The 26,251-nt window shown below is 47.5% G+C and overlaps 1 pseudogene; it reads right to left on the bottom strand.

Moving 5' to 3' along the window:
* Positions 1-7,978: 7,978 nt before the first annotated feature.
* Positions 7,979-26,030, bottom strand: LOC140394561 (centriole and centriolar satellite protein ofd1-like; annotated as a pseudogene).
* Positions 26,031-26,251: the final 221 nt, after the last annotated feature.

Raw genomic sequence — 26,251 nt, 5'->3', positions numbered from 1 at the left:
GTGTCGAATTTGTAATGTAAGAAGTGCTCACTCTGGAGATAAAGGTAATATTATCCACTAAACATCGGGCTAGCTCCTTTTGAAGTGGGGCCTCTCACTGCGTGACTTGTTGGTTAGACTTAACAATGCACGCTTCAGGGTAAAAATGTTTTGCCGGCAGAATTGCTGCGAGTGCAAGCTGATAACAACAACTGATGTTGAATGGCACCCTTAATGCAGTGAAACATCCCAAGGCACTTCATCATGAGTGTTAGCCGACAAAATAAATCACCAAGCCACCCAAGGAGATCTTCAGGCAGATAATAGTTTGGTCAAAGGCGTAGGTTATAAGGAGGAACTCCAAGGAGGGAAGGAAAGACTTTGATCACATCACACTTTAAACATCTAAAGTCAAAGGAACACAAATCCAGCTTAAGCATCTTATCCTCAGAACTTAGCGGTAAGTCCCTGTGCCATTCTGGTGATTCTGCGCTGTACCCTTTCCAAAACAAATGTGCTTGAATGAGGTTTTTCATCAAAATACCCACCTCTCCTTTCCCAAAAATGGAGAATGGAAATGTAGAAAATTGGAGCGGAGTAAGCCATTCAGCCCATCGAACCTACTCGACCATTCAATGTGACCATGACCGATCCTTTATCTCAATGCTGTACTCCCGCACTCTCCCCATACCCCTTGAAGCTTTTAGTGTCTAGAAATGAAAAGATAGACTCGGGTTGCTTTCTTTAGAGTAGAGAAGGCAGAGGGGGACCTGAGGTGTATAGGATTATGATGGGGGTATGGGTAGGGTGGACGACACGCGGCTGATTCCTTAGTTGAAGGGTCAACGATGTGGGGGCATAATTTTAAGACGAGGGGCAGGAGGTTCAGCGGGGGTTTGAGGAAGAATATTTTCGCTTAGAGGGTGGTGGGAGTCTGAAATGCACTGCCTCGGAAGGTAGTCGAGGCGGGAAACATCACATCTGTTAAAGAATAGGTGGTGAGTCCTTGAAATGTCATAGCATCCAAGGCCAAGGGTGGGAAGTGAGAATAATGTAGATTTACTGCGGGATTCTCTGTCGGCAGGGTCTTTCACTTCACCGGTAGCGCACCCAACAGCATGGGGCAGCCACAATGGGAAACCCCATTGGTCGAATGCGGGAACGGAGAATCCCACTGCCAGCGGGGGTGGGGGGATGCCAGAAAACAGGGATGTCGGGGCGGAGAATCTCGCCCCTAGTGTAGTTTTATCTGTGCATGGCTCGATGACTCTAAATCTATTCATTTCTTTCATAAATATTTTCAGTGATTTGGCCCCCACAGCCTTTTGAGATAGAGAATTCCACAGCTTCTTTACCCTCTGAGTGAAGAGGTTTTTCCTCACCTCAGTCCTAAATACCCTACCCCGTACCCCGAGACTGTGACCCCTTGTTCTAGGTGCTCCATCTAGCGGAAACAACACCCCTCCACCCAGCCTGTCCAGCCCCGTCAGAACGTTATATGTTTCCGTGAAATCCCCTCTCATTCTTCTGAACTCCAGTGAATGCACGTCCAGTCGACCCAACTAAGGTCACAGGAACTGTGGGTTGACCAAGTATTCTTGCTGAAAACATCTCCCCTTTAAAATAAATCCTTGTTACCATCAGAACAACATCTAAGCTCTTAAATCAATCGGATTTAAAATGCAATTTGAATTTTAATTTGGCACTGTTGAGTGCAGTATTTAATTATAAAACTTCTCAATATTAATTACATTTTTAATTGACTGTTTGCCCGCTTCTCTCTTTATTCTCGTGACTGGACTGAACTTACCAGAATAGCAGTTAAAATGTAATGGAGTGTGACAGAAGGCCCCCCCCGCATTGTCCCAGCCCCCTGCCCACACTCCCTTCTTCAGGTAAAGCTGCAAAATCACAGCAAATTAAATATTTGAGAGCAAAGTAAACTATCATTCTGGTGAGGGTGATATTTGGAATGAATAAACTGAGAGGTGTCAATGGTTTGCCACCTTCAATGCTTTGCGTGCAATGTCAATTATCGATCTTTCTCAGGTCAAGTTAGATACTCAAGTAGATTTTTCCCAGTCATAACAAAAGACCGGCTGGTAATGAAAACTTGCTGATCAGCTTGTTGCGAATAAGCTGCGGGATCCTTCGCCGGCGTGGGGTGGCAACAATGGGAAATCCCATTGGCCGGCTGCGGGAACGGAGAATCCGACTTTGCAACCTACTTTAACGGCTCAATGTCTAAGCATGGTACCAGACCTGCTGGTTTTTACCTGTCAGCGAAGATTGAAAGGGCTGACGCTTCTCTCTGTACAAGTGGACAGTGTGAGGGGATGCCCCGGTAGGTCTTTGAAGTTCAGGCGAAATCTTTCGGTCTCTTGATCACTGGATACCAGGGGCGGAATTCTCCATCGGCCATCGCCGAAACGCGATTGGGCAGAAAATCGGTTCCGACGCCGGAATCGTGCTGGACACCGATTTCACGTCAAATCGCAATTCTCTGTCACCTCAATGGGTTCCGGAATACACGTACAATAAACACTGTTTACATATGATTAGCAAGCCCGACCCGGTATTCTTCGGGGCCTTCACGATTCTCCGCCTCCGGTGGGCAGAGTTCCCGATGGCCAGGTTCACATGTCCTTTTAAAAATCGTAAAACCAGGGCTGGAGGGAGCCGTGGGGGTGGCCAGGAAGTGGGCCGAGGTGGACGGGCACAGAACACTATTGCCACAGCCTGCAAGGCAGCCATGCAGCTGTGCATGCCGCAGACTGCCCACTGTGAACATAGGGCCACCGGTCATATGGGGTCCTGCCCCCCCCCCCCCCTCCCGTGCCCCAGGTGCAATCTGGTCCCAGCTGACCTCTCAATAGGATGGGTGTGCTCCAGTGCCAGATTCAGCACCAGTTTTGCTGCCTCGGTGTCAACACTTGTAGTAGTGTCTACCCCGTAGTCTCAGGAGTGGAGAATCCCGCTCCAGATGTAGGACTGAGGATGCGCGTCATGACCGTGTGGAATTCCTGATACATGGATCTACATGGGAATTGTCCAGGAAGTTTCCATTTCTGATGGGCTGCTTCCTTGCTGACCAAGACCCACTGCAAATGTCTCCGACCCTGAGTAAGAGTTGTAATCTTCGGACTGTTCCATGGTACTTACTGAGTGCTCACCCAGGAAATGTTTGGCAGATTGAAACCTAGCCTTAAAACCAAGGTAACTACACAACTGATACTCTCACCTCCACCCCCAGCCCCTCTACCATCACCCCCACTGACCTTCCCCAACCACCCAGCTTACCACCCAAATACATCCCTGACCCACCTACCATCCGTGGTCCTCCACTCCCCCCAACCAAACCTGACTACACCCCTGACCACCTGACTACACCCCGCCCCCCCCCCCCCCAATCCCTTCCCCACCCAACTGTCCCAGACAACCTGACCACACCTCCCCAACCCTGCCTGGGATTGTCCTTCCTTATACCCACCTACCAGCTCTTCACACCCCGCCCACAACCCGGGCATGTGGACATGCCTTATCCTGTGGCTCCACCAGCCAGTTGCCCATCCGACTGGGAGAAAAGCCTTTCAATTAGGCTGGTTTCTGGGCCAACACTAAGGGCATTCCAATGGTCATTGGATAGACATATGGACGACAAGGGAACAGTGTTGATGGGCTTTAGAATGGTTTCACAGGTCGGCGCGACATCGAGGGCCGAAGGGCCTGTACTGCGCTGTAATGTTCTATGTTCTAGGATGCCCCCAGGACAGAGAGAAACTCCTGGGTTTTCTTCAATTTCCCGAAACCCCGGTCACGGCTGATCATGAACATAGAACTGTCCCCAATAAATCCAGTAGTGTATTCAAGAAAAAACCTCTTTATCTGGAGAGTGGTGAGAATGTGGAACTCACCAACCCAATTGAGGCAAATAGAAGATAGAACATAGAGTCTGCAGCGATCCTCTGAAAGAGCACCAAACACAGATCCACTCCCTCACCCTATCCCTATAACCCCACCTAACCTGCACATCTTAATAATAATAACCTTTTATTGTCACAAGTATGAAGTTACTGTGAAAAGCCCCTAGTCGCCACATTCCGGCACCTGTTCGGGTAAGCTGGTACGGGAATTGAGCCCGCGCTGCTGGCCTTGCTCTGCATCACAAACCAGCTGTCTAGCCCACTGAGCTAAACCAGCCCTTTGGACACTAACAGGCAATTTATCATGGCCAATCCATCTAACCTGTACATCTTTGGACTGTGGGAGGAAACCGGAGCACCCGGAGGAAACCCACGCAGACACGGGGAGAACGAGCAGACTCCGCACAGACAGTGACCCGAATTTAACCCGGGTAGCTGGCGCTGTGAAGCAGCAGTGCTGACCACTGTGCCACTGCGTCGCCCGCATAGCGTAGATATTTTTAAGGGGATACTTGGCAAGTACATCAGGCAGAAAAGGAACAGAGAGTTATACAGGTAGGGCGAGGTGATAAAGAATGGAGGAGGCTCATGTGGATCTATGTAAATAAATGTGGTTCCTTCTAGAATGTTCTATTCAGCGCTCCCAAGTCACAAGCTACAGAGTGAAAGGCACTGACACTCACGCATCAAGGATCTCATTCTCAGACATAGAATGTTGAGATGCAGAATGACGTTCTTCTCAGGCCATCAGGAACTCGACGGAGATATGGAAAAAGATTTGTCCTTCATGATCCAATATTGCAGCTTAATTCTGCACCTGATACATTTCCAGTTGTAACTGCAGCCAACTTAAGCAACTCTTGCTGCTACTCAATTTGAAGTGGTTGACTGAGAAAGGAGATATTCTTCCCATTTCGTGCCAGTCTTGGCTCACTGAGTAGCTCTTTTGGCCTCTTGAGACAAAAGGTTGCAGATTCAAGTCCCACCCCAGAGACTCAAGCTCAGAAATATCGGCTATCACGCCCGTGCAATCTTGAGGAAGTGCTGCACTGTTGGGGATGCCGCCTTTCAGGCGTGGCGTTTAACTGACAACCCCCCTCGCCTCTCGATTGCAGTGGCTCATTGGTATTGTCACTGGACTAGCAATCCAGAGATCCAGGGTAATGCTGGGGGGACCTGGGTACGAAACCCACCACGGTGAATGGTGAAATTTGAATTCAATAAAAATCTGGTATTGAAGTCCAATGGGGACCATGAAATGATTGTTGGAAAAACCCATTTGGTTTCACTAATGTCCCTTCAGGAAAGGAAATCTGTCAACTTTACCCGGTCTGGCCTACATTTGACTCGAGCAATGTGGTTGCCTCTAAAATGGCTGAGCAAGCCAGTTCAAGGGTCGGGCAATAAATGCTGGTCCAGCCAATGATATCTACCTCCCATGAAATTAGATTTTAAAATGTGAACGGTCTCCTGGCATTATTTTCACTGAAGATGTGCAATTATCTATTTATCCCTCCATTAACGCTATTGGTACAAATGAACTGACCATTTTCACATCAGCCTTTGTGGAATTTTTCTGTGCAGTAATTAGCTCCCGTGTTTCCTCTTACAACACTGAAGTACTTCATTGGCTGTAGAGTGCTTTTAGATGCCCCAAAGCCACAAAAGGTGTTACATAAACGCAAGTTTTTCTTTTTCTCGTTATCAAAATGGGCTGGATTTTTGTCAACTTCCCACTGGTTCCCAAGTGATAACGCAAATATAATTCCCATTCCAGATCGGCAGTAAATCCTGAAATTTGTTTTTGTCGTGATGAGTAGGACAACAGATGGCTTTCCAATTTCCGGCCACGTGAGGGACTGACATTCCTGGGGCGGGATTCTCCGACCCCCCCGCCGGCCGGCAGAGGCCCTTGGTGCCGTTTGGCATGGCGCCAAGCCCCTTCCGCGCCGGCCAGTGGGCGCAAATCACTGTGGCGCCGGCCTAGCCCCTGAAGGTGCGGAGGATTCCACACCTTCGGGGTGGCCCGACGCCGGAGTGGTTCACGCCACTCTTTGCGCCGTTGTTGCCCGCCCCGCCAGTCCGCGGAGAATCCCACCCTTGATTCCTCGTCCAGCTAATTCTCAATCTCAGCTGCCTGCCAGGACCCAGTGACACTGGTCGAAAAGTCACTCCCAAATAGCTAACCTCTCATTGTATTTACAAACTGTTCATTAAAGGAAACAACCAATATGCACCCTTTATTTCACAAAGAAAATGCAACAAATCCTTCTAAGACGCAGTAATTTTGACTGTAACCTTGTTTTATTCATGCGTATTGTTGAATAGGTGATGCATTGTAAGTCGCAAATGAGATTCTTCCTATTGTATTTGACCAATCGATACCGTATGTTTATGACCAATGCAGCCAAATGACTATCTCATTTTTCTGGTTGGCAATCAGTAGCTAGTGGTGTCCTTCAGGGATCAGTGTTGGGCCAATTGTTCACAATTTACATAGATGATTTGGAGTTGGGGACCAAGGGCAATGTGTCCATGTTTGCAGATGACACTAAGATGAGTGGTAAAGCAAAAAGTGCAGAGGATACTGGAAGTCTGCAGAGGGATTTGGATAGGCTAAGTGAACGGGCTAGGGTCTGGCAGATGGAATACAATGTTGACAAATGTGAGGTTATCCATTTTGGTAGGAATAACAGCAAAAGGGATTATTATTTAAATGATAAAATATTAAAACATGCTGCTGTGCAGAGAGACCTGGGTGTGCTAGTGCATGAGTCGCAAAAAGTTGGTTTACAGGTGCAACAGGTGATTAAGAAGGCAAATGGAATTTTGTCCTTCACTGCTAGAGGGATGGAGTTTAAGACTCGGGAGGTTATGCTGCAATTGTATAAGGTGTTAGTGAGGCCACACCTGGAGTATTGTGTTCAGTTTTGGTCTCCTTACTTGAGAAAGGACGTACTGGCACTGGAGGGTGTGCAGAGGAGATTCACAAGGTTAATCCCAGAGCTGAAGGGGTTGGCTTACGAGGCGAGATTGAGTAGAGTGGGACTGTACTCGTTGGAATTCAGAAGGATGAGGGGGGATCTTATAGAAACAGATAAAATTATGAAGGGAATAGATAGGACAGATGCGGGCAGGTTGTTTCCACTGGCGGGTGAAAGCAGAACTAGGGGGCATAGCCTCAAAATAAGGGGAAGTAGATTTAGGACTGAGTTTAGGAGGAACCTCTTCACCCAAAGGGTTGTGAATCTATGGAATTCCTTGCCCAGTGAAGCAGTGGAGGCTCCTTCATTAAATGTTTTTAAGATAAAGATAGATCGTTTTTTGAAGAATAAAAGGGTTATGGTGTTCGGACCGGAAAGTGGAGCTGAGTCCACAAAAGATCAGCCATGATCTCATTGAATGGCGGAGCAGGCTCGAGAGGCCAGATGGCCTACTCCTGCTCCTAGTTCTTATGTTCTTAATATACTTTCAATTGTAAATTGAGTCCCGATCGGCAGTTGTTAAGTATTGTTGGGAGCAGTCTTGGTTGGAGCTTTTCAATGTCAAGTTGGAGTTATTAAGTTGGATCAGAGAAGATGAGAACTCTGTGGACCAATGATGATCGATGGTTTAAGTATATTGTAATCTATTATTAGTCTACATTGGTTTCAGTTCGGAGCTTGACAAGTTAAGACATAAAGCACTGGTGACGGAAGGTTTTCTCTTGATGTTTGGTTTCATTACTCATGAAACAATGGTGTATATTTATCTACATTTAATAGGTAATTCATTACAATCACGAATGTGACTGGCAGAATAGATAAACCTAGGGTTCAAGGATGGCTTAACAATGCTTGCAATTAGGCAAACTAGAGGCAATACTACAGAGACTGACGAGATGTGATTGGGGAAGAGTAAATGACTAAATTACATGTCAACTGTCCTCTGAAACTAAGGATTAAACTTGCATTCGATAAAAACGCTGTTGCTTTATTCACATACTGTTAGAAAGAGCCATACTTCATTATCTTCAAGAGAGGGGAAAAGGTATGCAATAAATGAAACCTTTACCCATTTGTTTCAACTCTGTTCTGTCATTCTACATCTGTTTTGTCCTTCTCAGCATTGTCTTTCTCTTTCTCTCTCACTCCTTCACCCTTCTCCTGTTTTTCATCACTTCTTTTCAAATCCTCTTTGTCATAACCTGGGATTAAGCAGGTCCTGGGACACTTATGAGACTGGGGGATTGGTGGGGAATACGCACTCCCTCACTGAGGGGCAGGGGCAACACAGGTGGAGAAGGTAGTCAAGAAGGCATACGGCATGCTTGCCTTCATTGGCCGGGGCATTGAGTATAAGAATTGGCAAGTCATGTTGCAGCTGTATAGAACCTTGGTTAGGCCACACTTGGAGTATAGTGTTCAATTCTGGTCACCACACTACCAGCAGGATGTGGAGGCTTTAGAGAGGGTGCAGAAGAGATTTACCAGAATGTTGCCTGGTATTAGCTATGAGGAGAGGTTGAATAAACTCGGTTTGTTCTCACTGGAACGACAGAGGTTGAATTCATAGAATTCATAGAATTTACAGTGCAGAAGGAGGCCATTTGGCCCATCGAGTCTGCACCGGCTCTTGGAAAGAGCACCCTACCCAAGGTCAACACCTCCACCCTATCCCCATAACCCAGTAATCCCACCCAACACTAAGGGCAATTTTGGACACGAAGGGCAATTTAGCATGGCCAATCCACCTAACCTGCACATCTTTGGACTGTGGGAGGAAACCGGAGCACCCGGAGGAAACCCACGCACACACGGGGAGGATGTGCAGACTCCGCACAGACAGTGACCCAAGCCGGAATCGAACCTGGGACCCTGGAGCTGTGAAGCATTTGTGCTATCCACAATGCTACCGTGCTGCCCCAGGTTGAGGGGTGACCTGATAGAGGTCTACAAAATTATGAGGGGCATAGACAGAGTGGATAGTCAGAGGCTTTTCCCCAGGGTAGAGAGGTCAATTACGAGGGTGCATAGGTTTAAGGTGCGAGGGGCAAGGTTCAGAGTAGATGTACGAGGCAAGGTTTTTACACAGAGGGTAGTGGGTGCCTGGAACTCGCTGCCGGAGGAGGTGGTGGAAGCAGGGACGATAGTGACATTTACGGGGCATCTTGACAAATACATGAATAGGATGGGAATAGAGGGATACGGACCCAGGAAGTGTAGAAGATTGTAGTTTAGTCGGGCAGTATGGTCGGCACGGGTGTGAGGGGGTGTATGGGGGATGGTGTGAGGGTGCGTGTGTATGTGAGGATGTGTGTGTGTGAGGGTGTGTGTGATGGTATGTGTGTGATGGTGTGTGTGTGAGGGTGTGTGTGTGATGGTGTGTGTGTGAGGGTGTGGATGTATGAGAGTGTGTGAGGGTGTGTATGTATGAGAGTGTGTGAGGGTGTGTATGTATGAGTGTGTGTGAATGTGAGGGTGTGTGTGAGAGTGTGTGAATGTGAGGGGGTGTATGGGGGATGGTGTGAGGGTGCGTGTGTATGTGAGGATGTGTGTGTGTGAGGGTGTGTGTGAGGGTGTGTGCGTGATCGTGTGTGTGTGAGGGTGTGTGTGTGATGGTGTGTGTGAGGGTGTGTGTGTGAGGGTGTGTGCGTGATGGTGTGTGCGTGAGGGTGTGTGTGTGATGGTGTGTGTGTGAGGGTGTGTATGAGGGTGTGTGCGTGATGGTGTGTGTGTGATGGTGTGTGTGTGAGGGTGTGTGTGAGCGTGTGTGTGAATGTAAAGGTGTGTGTGAATGTGAGGGTGTGTGTAAATGTGAGAGTGAGTGTGAGGGTGTGTGTAAATGTGAGGATGTGTGTGTGGGGATGTGTGTGAATATGAGGCTTTACATGAATGTGAGGGTCTGTGTGAGTGTGAGGGTGTGTGAATGCATGTGAGTGTGTGAATGTGAAGGTGTGAATGTGTGTGAGTGTGTGAATGTGAGGGTGTGTGTGTGAGGGTGTGTGAATGTGAGTGTGTGAATGTGAGGGTGTAGGAAACGTCTGCTGTACCGAGTGGGCAATCGAGGCAAATTGGTCACCTCGACGTTCTTGCCTGATTGTTGTCCCTGCAACTTTATTTCTACATCTTAATGGCAAAGATATGGCCGTGCTGTGAACCTTCAGCTGCTACCCGGATTTGGACTGTGTCATAATGGGAATGTGATGGTGTGTGTGAGGGTGTGTGAATGTGAGGGTGTGTTGAGTGTGAGCTGGTGTGGTGAGGATGTGTGAATGTGAGGGTGAGAGTGTGTGAGTTTGAAGGTGTGTGTGTGAGGGTGTATGTGAGGGTGTGTACGAATGTGAGGGTGCGTGTGAGGGTGTATGGGAGGGTGTGTGTGTGTGTATGTGAGAGAGTGCGTGTGTACCTGGGCTTGTGTGTGCATGTGTGGGTGGATGTGCGCGTGCACCCGCCAAGGTTAATTCTGACAGAACATGCAATCCTAATGTCAACATGAGAGTCTTCGACCGTATAAGAGCACACAAGAATAACATCAATCAATCCTGAACCCATTGGAAAAAGAATCAAAGGATATACTCAAGGAATGGACAGTCAGCTTCTAATCATGTTCTTCTTCCTCCTTAGTCTGAATTTACAAACAAGGAAAGGCTACATGACAAGTTCCCTTCTCCTTTAAGTTAAGTTCATGATAGTTTCTTTGAATACAGCCAAGGACAATTGAGATGGAAGGTTTGATTGTTCAAATCACCACTTTTCTTTGGGCGATCAGTGTCTGCCTGATGTAGCTTAAGGGCAGCAGTATTGCTTCCGTGTCAGGAGATGGTGGAGTCAAGTCCCACTCCATTGACATGAACATGTAATCCAGGCAGACACTGAGGGAAACGCCGCATTGTTGGAGATTCTGTCCTTCAAATGGGACGTTACACTGATGCCTAACCTGCCTCCTTGGTAAAAGATCCCACATGGTACTTTAAAAAGAACAAGTGAACTTGTCAGGGCCAACAGTTATCCCTCAATCAACACCGCTTAATGACAACTCATTTGGTTGCTCTGTACTGCCACCATGATCTATGGACTCCTGGCATGGTTCTTGATTGCTGGTATGTGATTTTTCTTCGCTAGATAGAGTGTCATCTTACTGTGGCACTTGCATTAAGCTGGTTTATTGACACTAGACATAAACAGGCTATAGAGGATGTGTGTTTCAACAAGCACAGTGTTTTCAATCCTCTTTGTCTCTCCGTTGAAGGGGAGACTAGCATGTGACTGCTGATATCATTGATACATCATCAACTACATCATTCACGTGTCTATTCTATTAACACAGCACACTACCCTGTTCATAGAATCATAGAATTTACAGTAGAGAAGGAGGCCATTCGGCCCATCGAGTCTGCACCGGCCCTTACAAAGAGCACTCTACTGAAGCCCACGTATCTACCCTATCCCCGTAACCCAGTAACCCCAACTTAATATTTTTGGACACTAAGGGCAATTTAGCATGGTCAAACCACCTAACCCGCACATCTTTAGAGCACCCGGAGGAAACCCATGCAGACACGGGGAGAACATGCAAACTCCGCACAGCCAGTTGTTCACTTACCTCGTTGCAAGCTATTGGAGTTGCTGTGTTGCTTTCATTACAATTGTACTTGTCCTACGCTAGATTTGGAAGGGTTTGGGACATCTTGAGGTTGTGGAAGATACTCTTAAATTCAACTTCTGTCCAAGTCTTGATTGGCGTTTCTTTCAAAGACATCAATTTTTTGGCTGCGATACAGTTTTCCATGCTGCTGGGTCATTCTATTAACCTCACAAATATTGAGTTGCATGTTGGACTTGATGCTGCTGCAGGTCCATAGGGTTTGGGTACTGGTGCATTAAAAAGGATTTTCAATATAAAATGATAATGGCCATCAGCCAAAATTGAACCTGCCCTCAGGCGTTCATTATTTCCTAAAGAAACATAATGCAACTTAGATTTAAGGCTGTGCAGTGAAGATTGTCTAATTACAAATAATTTTCTATTATTGATCATAGCCTGACTTGCTATGAGAGGCATCACAATTTGCTTCATTGAGCAGTTGCAAAATGACACAACAGGAAACAGGTCATTCAACCTCACCGTCTGTTTTGACATTTTGCTGAAGCTTTTCGTTTTGCAGTCATCATGCCAAATGCGAGAACACCAAATTTCAAACGCTCGCAACAATTTATACTGCAGGAGAAAGTGTGCTGATTGGTTGGCAAGTTGACTCTAATTGCCCATGAGTTGCTATGGAGAAAGCAATGGGGAACTATAGGTTCTGGGAATTAAAAAAAGGTGCAAGGCTTGAACATAATACTTATGTTTGCAGAGAATGGGACCCTGTGTATCAATGTAAGTCACTTCTAGCAAGCATAAATGAGTCAACGTGAGGAACTTGACTGAACTAGGGGCTGGTTTAGCACACTGGGCTAAATCGCTGGCTTTTAAGACAGGCCAGCAGCACGGTTCGATTCCCGTACCAACCTCCCTGAACAGGTGCCGGAATGTGGCGACTAGGGGCTTTTCACATTAACTTCATTTGGAGCCTACTTGTGACAATAAGCATTTTTCACTTCATTATCTCAAATTAGTGTAGCTATTAGCACAGTCAGGAATGACCAACAAGTGCTGCCCAATCACGGAATCACATACAACAATAGATAGCTTGTTTTGGGTTTTGCCATCGCCCTCGCTGGGCATGATCCAGATAGTGATATTTAAATGATAATTTAAATATCCCGATCCTGCAATCACCCGGCACCTGGCAGTCACCGGCAAGGCCCCATCCGGGGCCGATTAGCACTGGTTTTCACAAGCATGGCCAGACGTGAAGGCAACTTGTGTGGTGGTCTTGGAGGCAACTAGAGCCTCCGGGGTAGTCGGGGACAGGGCAGGGTAGTACCCTGGCACTCCCCCGGCACCTGTGCACACTGGCAGTATGAACCGGGCACCCTAGCAGTTCCAAACTGGCTCTGCCAGGGTGCCCGGTTGACACTGTAAGGTTGCCAGACTGGAATTTCCAGGATGCCCTGATGCCAGGTTGGCTCTGCCAAGGCTTGGGGCCTGTGGGGGCATGCCGATGAAAGGGGGTGTAAAGTTGGTTTGAAGAGTGAGGGGGTATGAAGGGGCATCATAAAGGTTGGGGGTGAATGGGCGTCTTGAAGGGGTGGGGCCCAAGAGGGAGCTGGAGGGCCCTGAAAAGGGGCCACAGCGACCCCACAGCGGGATGTCTTCACTTGGTGGCAGGTTAATGCCCATGGATGCGGGGGGGTGGGGGTGGGAGGGGGGGGTGGCATTGCTCGTGGGTGGGGCTGAGGGGGACCCTCAAGCTCACTTGGAGACCAGGGCACCGTTTCAAAATGGCGCTCGATCTCTGAGAAGTCGGTCCCGCCGGCGGATTGAGCTCCCCACCGCAGAAAACATTTCTAAGTGTGGACTAGGCCGAGGAAAGTCCCCAAGGCCCCCCCAAAATGACTAAGTGTGGGTCAATACCGGTCTGGATCTCACTCAAAAAACTGGCAGGACACTCCCCACCAAACTTGCCCAAAATGAAACTCTTTTGGGTGAATCACGCCCAGGGTCTTGGTTTAACACCTCGTCCTCCACTCAGTACAGTAGCACGCCCTCGCTACTGCACTAAAGTTTGAACCTACATTTAGTTCCCAAGTGTCTGGTGTGGGACTTGAACCCATAAGCTGTCGAATCAAGGCAAGAGTTTCTACCTACTGAGCCAGACTGATGCCCGATGTATGATTTCTCACACCTGGAGAACAATAGGGCTACTTGATGCACAATGTGGAAAATAATCGGCAAAGAGAAGATCAAAAAAATATTATCAAGTGTTTCAGATGATGTCATCAACACTGAGTGCAATGCTTGAGCTCCTTATTGCCATCTAACCATGAGGGCACACTCACTGTGATCAACCCTCAGCTCATAATTATTTTGTACCATAACTTAGTGCTCGCATCTCGGAGGGCTGTATTATTTAACTCAATGGTGGGCCCACTGACCACCCTCAATGGATGGGATATTATCCGTTCAGTGATAGCTTGCTTAATAAAATCCACAATACTTGCAATTGCTGCGAAATTGCAGCAATTTAATCTATATCAGTGGATAATAACACTCCCTTAAATGTTACTGGGGAATTATTTTGCCATTCCGAAGCAGTCATAACCAGAGGTGAAGACATAGCTCTGCGCAATAAAGAATCAGGGTTTCCTGTAGCACTGTTGGAATTGTCTGTGTTTCCCTTCTGATTGCAAAGTGGCTGTAATTCACTCTCCGACATTTAGACATTTTACAGACCTTCATTTTCAGGAGGAGTAAGAACTTGTGAGCACGCAAGTCTCAAGGAAGTAGTTACAGAGTTCAGTATCCAGCCTTTGGAGAGCAGTTATTCAATAATAACTTCACCAAAGCTCCATTCTTGCCCCCATTTAATTTTTTAAAAATAGAGGAACAGTCACAGTGGAATCAGGGGTTTCTCAGCAACTGGGAACCAGCTGAAAACGGTGTCAGAAGCAACCACCACAGGTAGTAAACCCTATCTCCCCTTCCCCCTTCCCGCTCCTTTTTCTTTCATTCTCTCCTGACCTCGTGCATCAACCCTCCCATCCTTCTCCCACTCGTATTCCTTCTCCCACTGCCCCTCCCTCCCCTCCCATCTCCTCTCCTCGCCTCTCCGTCCCATTCCCCTCTTCCTCCTCCATTTTGCTCCCTCTCTTGTTCTCCCAACCACACCCCTTCTTCACCCCATCCCCTTCTTGTCCCCTCCCACCCCCACCTCTGGCCCCTTCCTTTCTTTCCCACCTTCTCGCCCTCTCCTCCACAGAATTAGGCCACTCGGCCCATCGGGTCTGCTCCGCCATTCAATCATGGCTGATATTTTCTCATCCCCATTCTCCTGCCTTCTCCCCATAACCCCTGATCCCCTTATTAATCAAGAACCTATCTATCTCTGTCTTAAAGACACTCAGTGACTTGACATCCACAGCCTTCTGAGGCAAAGAGTTCCACAGATTCGCCACCCTCTGGCTGAAGAAATTCCTCCTCATCTGTCTTAAAGGATTGTTCTTTTAGTCTGAAATTGTATCCTCTGGTTCTAGTTTTTACTTACTGGTGAAAACATCCTCTCCACGTCCACTCTATCCAGGCCTCACAGTATCCTGTAAGTTTCAATAAGATCCCCCCTCATCCTTCTAAACTCCAACGAGTACAGACCCAGAGGCCTCAACAGTTCCTCATACAACAAGCTTTTCTTTCCAGGCATCATTCTTGTGAACTTCATCTGGACCCTTTCCAAGACCAGCACATCCTTCCTTAGATACGGGGCCCAAAACTGCTCACAAAATACTCCAAATGGGGTCTGACCAGAGCCTTATACAGCCTCAGAAGTCCATCCCTTGTCTTGTACTCTAGCCCTCTCGACATGAATGCTAACATTGCATTTGCCTTCCTAACTCCGACTGAACCTGCACATTAACCTTAAGAGAATCGTGAACAAGGACTCCCAAGTCCCTTTGTGCTTCTGATTTCCTAAGCATTTCCCATTTAGAAAATAGTCTATGCCTCCATTCCTCCTTCCAAAGTGCATAACCTCACACTTTTCCACATTGTATTCCATCTGCCACTTCATTGCCCACTCTCCTAGCCTGGCCAAGTCCTTCTTCAGCCCCACTGCTTCCGCAATGCTAACTGTCCCTCTACAGATCTTTGTATCATCTGCAAACTTAGCAACAGTGCCTTGAACGCAATATCTACGTTGACATGGCAGTGTCATCGGTAAGATGAGATGTTAGGCAAATACTTATGACTCAACTATCACCTCAAAAATAAACATTATCTGGTCATTATCACATTGCTGTTTGTGGGAGTTTGCTGTGTGCAAATTGGCTGCTGGATGTCTTACATTACAACAGCAGCTACACAAAAAATACTTAATTGGCTGTAAAGCACTTTGAGACACCCAAGGATATCAAAGATGCTCCCAAAATAGGAGCTTTACTTCTTTATAAATACAGAGGAATCATTGAAATGCTACGTACCCCCCCCCCCCCCCCCCAACGTCTCCAAAACAACTGCAGCTTTGGAAATTCTACAGCCTCCTTCATACCCCAGGCTCCCTCGAACGGCTGTTCTTAATTCGGAAAGAAAATGTTCTGCCAAATTTCAAATGCAGAAAAAAGGAGATGGAGGTGCAAAGCTCTATAGGGAAAGATTGAACTAATGAGGCAAATGAATGCACAGAGATACTGGCATCCCCATGCTATTAGCAGAAGTAGTGTGAACTCAGACAGTAATTGCCGAAAAAAAAGTACTGGCACATATTACAAGTGTTAAGCATTACTGTGTCTCCTCCCTCAGACTCTATTATTCACGACTGATAACTTTGCGCTTTGCTGGAGATTACCCTTGGCCACAGACAGCGGCGCACAATTATCTGATTCCTCCCTTGGTCGTGAGCTAAAAGGAGACCAGGGAGGGGACATCAAAAGAAAAGACTGACATTCACTTTGCACTTTTCATGACCTCAGGTCAACCCAATGTGCTTTACAACCAACTTTTGAAATATAATCACTGTTGTATATTTAACATCGCTGAGATATACAGTGGGTACACTAATGTTTTAAAATATCTATCCCATGATTCTGACCCTAGCTTCCAGCTCTTTCCATGGCTTTGTTTACTCTTCGCTGAGTCCACACCCAGGCTTGACCAATCAAGGACAGCGAGCATCAACAGGCACGCATAATCAAACAGAGAAAAATTGAACACTAAATTCACGACTGTAATGTCGGAAACTCGGCAGCCATGTGGCTATATCAGTTCTGTAGTTTTATAATCAGAAACAATCATTTTCATTGAGATAGGGCAGCACTGTAGCACAGTGGGTTGCTTCTCAGCGCCAGGGTCCCAGGTTTGATTCCCAGCTTGGGTCACTGTCTGTGTGGAGTCTGCACGTTCTCCCCGTGCCTGCGTGGGTTTCCTTCGGGTGCTCCGGTTTCTTCCCACAAGTCCTGAAAGATGTGCTGTTGGGTAATTTGGACATTCTGAATTCTTCCTCTGTGTACCTGAACAGGCGCCGGAATGCGGCGACTAGGAGCTTTTCACAGTAACTTCATTGCAGTGTTAATGTAGGCATACTTATGACAATAAAGATTATTATTATTTTAGTGCATTTGCAGAAGTGGGGAAAATGTCCCAGGGCACTTCCCCGGAGTAGTTTGCAAACAGAATTTGAGGCTGAGCCACATAAGCAGGGCATGTTAGGGTAGTTGACTGAAAGCTTGGTCCGAGGAAGATTACAAGGAGTGTCTTAAAGGAGTAAAGAGGGGCAGAGAAGCGGAGAGGTTTAGGGAGGAAATCCCAGAGCGTAAAATCCAGAAGGCATGGCCAACAGCAGTGGAGCGATTATAATCAGGGCGAATAAAAAGGGCAGAATTGAAGAAATACAGAGACCCCAGGGGGCTGCGGAGTTGGAGGAGAAACTCAGATAGGGAAGGGCAAGACTGGGGCTGGATTTGAAAAGAAGGATTACTTCTTAAAATCAAGGCTGTGCTGGAGTGGATGTCAATATAGATTAGCGAGCACAGGACTTGGTTTGAGTTAGGATATGGGCAACAGAGTTTTGGATGAACTTAAGTGTATGCAGGGTGGAGGGTCGGAGGGCAGCCAGGAGAGTGTTGGTCTAGGCAAGGCTGGAGGGAACTAATGCATGGATGTGGGACTCTGCAATATATCAGCCCTAAAGTTCATATCAGCATTATATCAGTTCTGTAGTTGGATAATTAGTGTTATAGTGAACCCCTTGCCCTGTGAGTAATCACCTGGCTTATAGGCGCAACTACCCAGGTGGCCATTTGAAACTCACAGGATGGAAATTTGCCAGTGTCCTCTGTTAAGAACCCCACTGATGTCATCTGTGAGAATATTTAAAAGCCCCGCAGGATAACTGTGATGAACGGTTATTGTATTACTGTACTTATCATCGTGTAAAGTGATGTCCCTTTAAGATCGTGCTTGGAACCCTGGGGGACTCCGGCTCCGGCTCCGCCCACCTGGGAGTCGTATATAAGGGGCCGCCTTGCAGGCGGCACCCAGTAAGCACCCGTCTCAGCACCAGGCTAGTTCCTAGCTTCTTTACCGTTTTACTCTCTAGCTTTGTTATTGAGGGTACTACAATAACTTAAAACACTGGTTTCTAGTGGTGTATTTTTGTTTGGAATAATGTAAGGAACAATGTACAACCCAGTGAGGAAGCAGTCCAGTCGTTGTGTTAACAATTAATAAAGAATATTTATTAAAGTAAAAGAAAAAACACACAACAAAAGACTATACGCTAGGACACTTACGTATATGAATACTTTAACACACTGTTTGATCTGAAGTTACCTCTTATTCCCAAAATATACCCACGTTCCCTGAACTCTTCAGACAGCCTTTTTCCCAAGAGACAATTTTAGTAACTCTATAGGTCAAATCCAGCTAATAGTTACCACGCAATACTGCTTAGGTGTCCAAGTCTGGGGAAATGTCCTTTCCTGGTTCCACGAACACACAAAATTGCCTTTTAGAGGGGAATATCTTAAATTGGCCGTGACTCTAAATGTTAGATGAAACAGGCCTCTGCCGCTTAGATCACAAATGGAAACTTAAATGTCTGACTGTTGGGGGTAGAGCTATGTTAGTTCTTTGATATTCCCCTCTGTGGATTCTGCTGCCTACCTCTCTCAAATTCCTTGCCTTTAGAAGTTATCATCTGAATAGCCTCACTGATCTCTGATAAACATTGGGTGGGGTTCTCTGAAAATGGTGCTACGTCCCCATGCCAGCGGGAAAACAGGCGCCAACCACTCCGGCGTCAACGGCCCCCCAAAGTGAGGAGGTCTCACCTTTCTAGGGGGCAAGTTTGCCGCTGGAGTCGTCCCCGCTGCTCCAGCCAACGCTGAAGGGCCGGCGCAAGTTCACGCATGCGCGGAATGGCCAGCGTGATCTCGCGAATGCGCGGACCGGCCGGCGCATTTCCGCTCATGCTAGAACAGCCGGCGTATTTCCACGAATGCCTGGGGGTTCCCTTCTCCGCGCCGGCCCCCGGGCAATATGGCGGAGCCCTGCAGGGGCCCGGCGCGGAGGAAAGAACACCCCCCACGGAACCAGCCTGCCCGCAGATCGGTAAGCCGTGATCGCGGGCCAGGCCACCGTGAGGGACCCCCCCGGGGTCGGATCACCCCACTCTCCCCCCAGGACCACCCCCGCACACCTACCTGCCAGGTCCCGCCATGCGTGAGGTGAGTAATTCACGCCGGCGGGACTGGCGAAAACTTTATGGCCACTCGGCCCATTGGGGCCCGGAGAATCACCGGGGGGGGGCGGGGGTCGCTGGCAATGGCCCCCGACCGGCGTGGCGGGAATACCGCCCGAATTCCTCCTGAAAAACGGCGCCGGAGAATGGGGCAAATAAGTCATTATCCCTAATTTGAATCACATTTCCGGACAGAACACCCGTTTCACCTGCCTCCTGGGATGCTCCATCCCCCCAACTGGGAGTCCACTGGTGTGAATTCCTGACAAACGGGGACCTGGTGGCTTGCGTTCCGAGTGGTGGCAGGGGGTTGAGTACCCTCCCTACAATTGCCTCCAGGGTGCCAAGGGGAGCCCTTCATGCGAGGTGGTGCTTGGGAGGGCTTGTGCTGGGCTGGAGGGACTTAGGTCGGGGGTATTTCCTGGAAAATGGGGGTGTAACAGTGTAGCTGTTATACTGAACGTCACGAGTCAGGTCATTGCTCTCACTCTCACTTCACAAACATAGTTAATCTCCTCGCCATGGTAACCATGCTGCTTTAACCATCCTCCTCGTCACCAGGGCAACTCAAGTATAGCAGAGACCATGGAAACGACAGCACTTAAGATTAAAAAAAACCCTCAGCATGTCTGTGTATGTAATTACTTAAACCAGAGCGTTTGCAAAATTACATTTTGTTTTGTTGTGGTGACTCTGAGCTGAACGAGACGTGTCTTTGCCCTTAAGGCATTCAGTCACATGCTGTGTGTGCTTGCAAGGGCATGCATGACACTGGCACCTCCTGCAATGGCCATCATTCATTCCTGGAGTAACGTCATTCACACTGACCTGCGTTCTCCAGCATTCGCACTAAAATGATTCCACACAAGTACCAGTTATGTCCTTTATGATAACTGCAAAGTGAAAGAATCAGAGGTGGCACACATAGAGTTTGTATAACAAAGTGCAAGAAGAGGTTTATCTAAAAGGTGCTGCTCAAATAGGGAACAATGGTGAGCTTCACAAAAGACTACATAATTGCATAACACGTGACATTACACCAGCCAATGGTATAACTCTGATAAATAACATCCCTCCTTCTTTACTCCTTTAGTGTCCCCGGCATATTTACTCAATCAAACCCTTTAACACAGATCCAAAACACTGCAATGAAGTTACTGTGAAAATCCCCTCATCGCCACACTCCGGCGCCTGTTCGGATACATGGAGGGAGAATTCAGAATGAACGAATTACCCATCAAGCACGTCTTTCGGGACTTGAGGGAGGAAACCGGAGCACCCGGAGGAATCCCACACAGACCCGGGGAGATTGTGCAGAGTCCGCACAGACAGTGACCCAAGCCGGGTCCTTGGAGCAATGAAACAGCAGTGCTAACCACTGTGCTACTGTGCTGCCCCAATATTAGTAAGAGAGTCTCTTGGGTGGATATCTGTCTCATTTTGACAGATGCAACGTTCAGGAAGTTGACTCTTTGGGGTACTCGGAGAGACTGCTTTTAAACTGGTCCGTGTTACACCTGGCGAAACCAACTCTGAAACTGTTTCTGGTTGTGTGGATGATTCTGTTTAGCAGATTCCGTAATTTCGGCAGTTGTAGTCCTTAAGTCGGGCATGTCACTGTCCATACTCTCAGTGGTGATCTGGTGCAGATTCTATACTCTCTCGCTGTACAGGCAATAATTGGTCAGCTTTCCGATGCCAAATTCGTTCATCACCAGATTGTGCAGTATATGAAGTCGTTTTGGCTAGCACAATTGCTGGAGTCCATTTATCGCCTGAGGTGTAATTTCTCGCAAGAACCTATTCCCCACAGTCAAAGACTCGTTTTTGGAATGTTGTTCCCTTCCTGCCATTTGCTTCTGATGTATTGGCAGGGGTCTCTTGTTACGACCCCCTGGGCTAGTACACAGTCAATTCCAGTCCCACTTGACCCGGAGTTGCAACACAATTGAAATTAACAAATCATTCTCAGAAAGATACCCAAACTCTTTGGCCCTTGGCTGCCCAATAAATAGGGTCAGCTGGTTTATAAATTTAAACACAATTCATTTTATTAATAACAATAACTATACTTAAATATGCAGCAAATACAACTGGTTAACTATTATCTAGTTCCTAATCCCCCCATTTAACTCCTTCCCAACCGCTATACGTACACACAAGACAGACAGACAAAGACAGAGGGGAAAAGAGGGGTGTAAAAATAATGATGACATTTAAAAGGATAAGGGTCTTTGTTCCAGATGGTTGTCTTCTAGCACACCTTCCTTTAGTTTAAGCTTTCAGCTCAAGGTTCCTATGTTCATTCTGTAATGGTTTTCACTGTAAATTTATCCAGGTTGTCTGTAGGTTCAGAATACTGAGGAAAGCCAGGGAGGAAATTGCTGGGGCCTTGACTGACACCTTTGTATCCTCACTGGCTACAGGTGAGATCCCAGAGAACTGGAGAAACTAATGTGGTACTGCTGTTTAAGAAAGGTAGCAGGGATAATCCTGGAAACAATAGGCCGCCGAGCATCACGTCGGTGGTAGGTAAATTATTGGAGGGAATTCTCAGGAACAGGATTTATACCCATTTGGAAACAAATGGACTCCTAAGCGATAGACAGCATGGTTTTGTGAAGGGGAGGTCGTGCCTCACTAACCTGATCGAGTTTTTTGAGGAGGTGACAAAGATGATTGATATGGGAAAGGCAGTGGATGGTGTTTACATGGACTTCAGTAAAGCCTTTGACAAGGTGCCTCATGGCAGACTAGTGCAAAAGATGAAGTCACACGGGATCAGAGGTGAGGTGGTAAGATGGATATAGAATTAGCTCAGTCACAGAAGGCAAAGGGTAGCAGTAGAAGGGTGTTTTTCTGAGTGGAAGGTTGTGACTAGTGGTGTTCCATAGGGATCTGTGCTGGGGCCCCTGTTGTTTGAAAATCGCTTATTGTCACAAGTAGGCTTCAAATGAAGTTACTGTGAAAAGCCCCTAGTCGCCACATTCTGGGGACTGTTCGGGGAGGTTGATACGGGAATTGAACCGCACTGCTGGCCTGCCTGGGTCTGCTTTAAACGCCAGCTATTTAACCCACTGTGCTAAACCAGCCCCTTGTAGTGCACATAAATGATTTGGGGGAAATTATAGCCGGTCTGATTAGTAAGTCCGTGGATGACACCAAGGTTGGTGGAGTGGCAGATAGTGTTGAGGATTGTCAGAGGATACAGCAGGACATAGATTGGACAGAGAAATGGCAAAAGGAGTTTAATCGGACAAATGTGAGATAATGCATTTTGGTAGGTCTAACATAGAGGGGAATATACCGTAAATGGCAAAACTCTTAGGAATATAGAGAGTCAGAGAGATCTCGGCGTGCAGGTTGACAGGTCTTAGAAGGTCAAGTGGTCAAGGTAGTCAAGAAAGCACACAGAATGCTTGCCTTCATTGGACACGGCATCGTGTATAAAAACTGGCAAGTCATGCTACAGTTGTATAGAACCTCGATAAGGCCGCTCTTCGAATATTGTGCACAATTCCCGTCACCATACTACCAGAAGGATGTGGAGGCTTTGGAGAGGGTGCAGAGGAGATTTACCAGGATGTTGCCTGGTGTGGAGGATATTAGTTATGCGGAGAGGCTGAATAGACTTAGACTGTTTTCATTAGAAAGACTGTTTTCATTAGAAAGACGGAGGTTGAGGGGTGGCCTGATAGAGGTCTACAAGATTATGAGGGGCGTGGATAGAGTGGATGGGCAGGCACTCTTTCCCAGGGTGGAAGGGTCATTCACCAGGGGGCATAGGTTTAAGGTCCGTAGGGCTACGTTTAGAGCAGATGTGTGAGGCAGATTTTTTACACAGAGGGTGGTGAGTGCCTGGAACTCGTTGCCAGGGGAGGTTGTGAAAGCGGATACATTAACGGCGTTCAAAAGGCATCTTGATAAACACATGGATAGGATGGGTATAGAGGGATACGGCACAAGGAAGTGCTGAGGGTTTTGGCCAAGGTTGGTATCATGGCCAGTACAGGCTTGGAGGGCCGAAGGGCCTGTTCCTGTGCTGTATTGTTCTTTTTTCTTTCTTCTTTGTCCTCTTCTGAATTTAGATATATCTGGCGGAGATAAAATTACTTCTTGGTCTCGTGAAGAAACAGATTCTCTCTTCGCATTTTCCTCCCAGTACTGGGACAGATTCCTGACAAGTTTGAAATGCCTTCTTGCACAACTTCACAATGCTCGCCTGGTTGCTCAATCAGTTCTTCAAACCTTTGAACTGTTGAAGATTGGCGAGACACAGTCTTATCTACCAGAGTTATTTCTGATCTTTCATTGGCGCCATCGTCGACAGATAAAGGAAACCGTTCAGTGTTCACTACATGGACATTATAGGATTGATTTCATTGATTTTATTGATGTTTGATGTTCAGGTACATCGGGAACCAGCAGTCGACATCCAACTGTGTCTGTCGCAGATGAAGTTTCAAGTCATCCCATTCAGTCTTCTGGCTTGATCTTCATACTTCAAGAGTCGACCTCTGACTTTTTCATAGCATTCTACCTCATGTTGCAGCTGTTGGCTCCAGTATCTGTTTATGGTTTTGGTATCCATCCTGGTCAAGCTTCCCGGAATATTCTGCTTTCTTCCATTCGGCTTGAAGAGCTAAACGAGCAGCAGTAGGTTGATTCAGCATTTCACACAGTTTGTGATTTTGAAGGTGAGCCTCATCCAGCTGCTGCCTCCTCAGAGCGTCGATCTCAGCCCGAAGCTGTACACTATCTGTCTTTAATGATGTGTAAAGTCTGCCGCTTCCTTTAATTTTTCATTCAGCAACTCATTCTGCTTCATTAACAAACAAACGTGGGCTGTAGCTGCATTCAGTTCCACCTCAATCGTCTTAACTTGAACACGGGTTCTCAGAGTTCCTCTCTTTTGGAATGGATGATAACAGACTCTTTGTGTAATCAAACTGCCTCGCCTTCAATTACATAGATTACATAGAACATACAGTGCAGAAGGAGGCCATTCGGCCCATCGAGTCTGCACCGACCCACATTAATCCCTCACTTCCACCTTATCCCCGCAACCCCTCCCAACCCTTATGGACACTACGGATAATTTAGCATGGCCAATCCACCTAACCTGCACGTCTTTGGACTGTGGGAGGAAACCGGAGCACCCGGAGGAAACCCACGCGGACACGGGGAGAACGTGCAAACTCCGCACAGACAGTGACCCAGCGGGGAATCGAACCTGGGACCCTGGCGCTGTGAAGCCACAGTGCTAATCACTTGTGCTACCGTGCTGCCCAAGTGCTCTCAAAGAATGAGAATTCTTTTCTCATTCGCTGTAATTTTCTCAGCCCTTTTACACCTCCTGTAGTTCCAGCTGATACCTGCACCGCTCATTCTACAGCTTTTGTTCAGAGGCCTCCTCAATATTTTTCACAGCCAGTTATCTCCTCCAGAGATCCTCTGCGGGATTCTCTGTTCACCGACGGTGAAATCGGGAAAGGCGATTGGACGGAGAATTGGTTCCAATGCCGAAATCGCAACAGCCGCCGATTTGACGCCAAATCGCAACGCTCCAGCACCTCGACAGTGGGGTCAAGGCGTTCCGGGACACATGTAGAGTAAACACTGTTTGCAGATCATTAGCGAGCCCGACCCGGTATTCTCCGGGGCCTCCACGATTCTCCGCCTCCGGCAGGCCGGGTTCCTGATGGCGTGGGTCACTTGTGCTTTCAAAAACCGTGAAGCCGGCATGACGGCTGCTGAGGGGGAGAGAGGGGCTACGGATGGTGTCCAACATCGCCATAGTTTACTGACAGTTGTGCCGCTGGCCGGGCCGGGGGTTGAGGGGGCTTCTGCCAGGGCTGGGGGGAGTAGTGGGGGGTGGCCAGGAGGTGGGCTGAGAGGTCGGGGTGGCACAGAATATCATTGCCGCCGCTGGCAAGGCAGCCATGCAGCTGCACACACCACTAACAGCCCACTTTGAACCTAATGCCATGGGTCGTATAGGTGTCCCCACACAGCACACCCCTGGGTGCCCTCTGGCCCCAGCCGACCCATCAGCTGGATGGGTGGACTCCAGCACAACCAGTGCCACCTTGTTGGCTGGGATGGGTGTGTGTGGGGAGTGTCATGTGTATGTGTGGCTCCCGAGTGCCGATCACGGATTCGGCGAATCCCGCACCATTTTTCATTGGAATCGATGGTGTTTCACGCGGCACCGGTGCTAGCCCCTCAAAAGTCGTGGAATCGGTCCAGGTGCGGCGACGGCTTTTCTGTCGCAAATGTGCACAGATTCTGCATTGACGACAATCTTTAAGTCTCAGAAACGGAGAATCAAACCCCCTGTTCCAAACGTTTGCTCCTTTGGCCAGGCAAATTTTGAGACAGTTCAATGGCTTCAATTTGTTGTCTAAGTTCGACCTCTCTATTTTGTACAGCTTCAATGTCTTTCAAGAAACGTTGTTTCTGCAGATAGATTTATTCTTCCCCAATCTCCTGTTGTTTCTGAAGTCTCTCAATAGCAGCCTTCTGTTTTGTGATCAATGTTTCAGACGTCATCTGGTACATTTTATCTGTGCTCCACCGATCGAATCTGAACCAGAACCAATTACAGATCCTTAAAATGCTGCAACTCTTGCGGCATCTCTGCCTGAAGCAGTTCTTCTATTTGTTTGCGATATTAAAGCAGCTTTGTTTCCAAAGAAATCATCCTGCAAATTTGTTGGATGAAATGTTGCATATTCTTCATCAACCATTTGAAGTTTAGCAAAAATAGATTCCTTGGCTTGAATTTTCTGAATTCCCACATGTCGTGCCATTGGTATCTCATGCTATAGCCACAGTACCCCCCTACGATATTTGGACGGTCCACTATCTGGTGAACAGTCATCCATTCCTCATCCACAGGTCTATGAGCATGTCTGCACTTCCTCATCAGAACTCCATTTTTAATGTAATAGCACACTGGAACCCCATCCGTCCCAACTTCTGTGAGAGCTGACTGTGCCAATCTATGTATCTCTGGACTCTCACCATTAAT

Source organism: Scyliorhinus torazame, chromosome 17, assembly GCF_047496885.1.
Source record: "Scyliorhinus torazame isolate Kashiwa2021f chromosome 17, sScyTor2.1, whole genome shotgun sequence".
NCBI lineage: Eukaryota > Metazoa > Chordata > Chondrichthyes > Carcharhiniformes > Scyliorhinidae > Scyliorhinus > Scyliorhinus torazame.
The sequence above is the reverse complement of the archived record's forward strand: the minus strand, read 5'-3'. Positions and strand labels throughout refer to the sequence as shown.